The following is a 2996-nucleotide window of genomic DNA, read 5'->3' as shown; positions in this document are numbered from 1 at the left end:
TGTATGTAAGGCTATGTGATACATCACCTTTCAGTGGGATCCTGTTACCTTCATTTATCGGTTCACTGCGAATAATCTATGGAACATAATTCGCTTCCTCATCAATGAACATGATTCTGCACTCCTTCAAAGTCAAACTCTGCTTAAGTAATTATATGTTTCCCGTAACACCAGATAAGCCTTAAGCATATTGGCAATAACCAAATGACTGGCAACAAGGAGATTTCCAATAATAACAGAGCTTTCCCAACAGCATATTTACTAAAAACAGCTTAGCCTTAACAACCTTGGGGGGCAGTTGTGGCCTAATGGTTAAAGAATCGGACTTGTAACCCAAAGGTTGTAACCAGCACTCTCTTCCACACTCAATACCACGACTGAGGTGAGACCATTGAGCAAGGCACCGATCCCCCAACTGCTCCCCGGGTGCTGCAGCAGAAATGGCTGCCCAATGCCCTGGGAGTGTGTTCATGGTGTGTGTGTGTTAACTACTCACTGTTGTATGTGTGCACTTGGATGGGTTAAATGCAGAGCACAAATTCCAAGTATGGGACACCATACTTGGCCAATGGCCACACATCACTTTCACTTTTCACAACGATGAACAATCCAATGTTCAAAGTTCCAATGATGAACATAAAATACTAGTAAAGATTCTGAGGAGAACTGGCCCCCCGACTGAGCCTGGTTTCTCCCAAGGTTTTTTCTCCATTCTGTCACCGATGGAGTTTTGGTTCCTTGCCGCTGTCGCCTCTGGCTTGCTTAGTTGGGGACACTTCATTTCCAGCGCTATCGTTGACTTGATTGCACAGATACTATTTAAACTGAACTGAGCTGGATGATGACATCACTGAATTCAGTGATGAACTGCCTTTAGTAAACACTCATTTTTCAGTTATTGTCACTTTGCATTATTGACACGCTATTTTCCTAATTAATGCTGTACAGTTGCTTTGACACAATCTGTATTGTTAAAAGTGCTATATAAATAAAGGTGACTTGACTTGAGTCTCTTAGTGATAGCCTGTATACCTTGGATTATCCATTGTTTTACCGTTCGGACTCCGTTTGCCCCTGCCTGGACTATTGCTGCGTACCTGGATTATCTCTCTCTGCCTTGCCCTGTTGGATATTGTTCGCTGGAGTCTGATCACGTCTGTCCTTGGACTACTCTTGTGTTTTGCCCGTGCCATACCTGTTTGCTGGTGTTTCGACCCTGCCTGCGTTATTGACCACGTCTCTGTCTAATAAAGCTTGCAAATGGATCTGCACGTCTCTCGTCTCATTCGCCCTGTTACAATTACACAGCCTGCTGCTCATAACTGCGTAAGAGTGCACTGGCCACGAGCGATGACATCATGGAGGCTATTGTCGGACCCACAGACACATTTAATGAGGAAAGTTAACGTGCACGTTATAATCAGCCCAGAAGTTTCATCTGAATTGCACGTGTTTCTACTTTCATATGAAACTGACTTGTTGCACTTATGAATACGATAACTTTCCGGCATCAATTCTAGTAGGGTAAACGTAATTACGTTTTCGAAATTGTCTGTTTTGCCCTGCCATCATTAGCTGAACAAGGTGAGGCTGCAGAGTATGAGCTGCTCCGTCTCACGCAGCCTCAGAGGGAGAGAGATTCTCCGGTACGGTGTCCCACAACAACGCTTAGCTGCCCGCAGATGCGCCTGCTTATAAATCGGCCTAATTTGCAGCACAATCGGCCGATGCCGATTAATTTAAAAATGCCAAAAATCGTCACGATTAATCGGCCGGCCGATCAATCGGTCGATGTCTACCCTTATTCCTTTTGAAAACTGTCCTGATTGAGTGTTTGTGACGAACTAGAAGACTGATAAGCGAGTACGTATCTTTGCAACAGATTAGCGTTTGAAGCTGTCTTGAGTCAAACAAGAAGCAAGTGTCTGTGCGACAGAACTGAGAACTGAAAGCTGACAATGCATCTGTGCGACAGAACTGAAAGCTGACTTAATGTTTGTCTGTGTGACAGACTAAAGCTGTTTTAGCACATCTGTGCAACAGAACTCAACACTGACTAAGTGCATGTCTGTGTGACAGACTATGGCAAGTGTGAGTACAGATGAACTTGTATATCTTATTTAATTATAGTGGGAGGAGTTACAATCAGCTGAGCGTCAGCGTGGTCTGCCTGAACTATGTTTGAGCTTCATTCATTGCTCAAACTAGATTTCAGTTTATTGTCAAACACACATCACAAATACTTCTATGATTCCACCTCCTCAACATCCTGCTTTTTAATAGTTGTTTTCTTTGAGGCAGTTCGATTACACCTGAAGTCAATAACCCTGTCCTTTGTTTTGGGCACATTTATTTGCAAAAATGCACTGTCATTTCCATCAGCATAGAGGAGACTGACAATAGCTGAATCATCTGCAAATTTCAAAATGAATCTATTTTCATGCTTGCTCTGGCAACCATCAGTGTATAACAGTGGTGGACAGGAACAAAGTAAATGTAATTCATTACTGTACTTAAGTAGCTTTTTCGCGCATCTGTACTTTACTGAAGTATTTCCATTTGGGTAGACTTTTTACTTTAAAGGTGCAGTAGGACATCTTGGAAAATGCTAACAGAGAGAGTATAGGCTACTATGTGTCAAGAAGTTTGATTTATTGCCCCTCATAACCTCCCCTCCTCCTACCATAAATGGACACCTGTTTGGACACCTGTTTCTGTACACCCCCACCCCATCTAACCGGCCATCTGTTTATCCACCCCAATGATCCCATGGAATTTATGATTGTTTGGGAAAGTGTTTTTGTGTGGTATCAGTTGAAACTGTTCAAAACTATGTGCTTTAATCTTTAAATTGTGAAACGTGTTATGATTATTAAACGGGATAAGGGAAGTTTTTATTCAAGTTTTCACACATACATTTCAAGAAAAACATACGCGGTATATAAACGAAGTAATGACTGTTTTTTTTTTCCCAGAAAAGAGTAAAAACGGGTCAA

Source organism: Sinocyclocheilus anshuiensis, unplaced genomic scaffold (assembly GCF_001515605.1).
Source record: "Sinocyclocheilus anshuiensis isolate Anshui unplaced genomic scaffold, SAMN03320099.WGS_v1.1 scaffold428, whole genome shotgun sequence".
NCBI classification, from domain to species: Eukaryota; Metazoa; Chordata; class Actinopteri; order Cypriniformes; family Cyprinidae; genus Sinocyclocheilus; species Sinocyclocheilus anshuiensis.
This window is presented reverse-complemented; position numbering follows the sequence as displayed.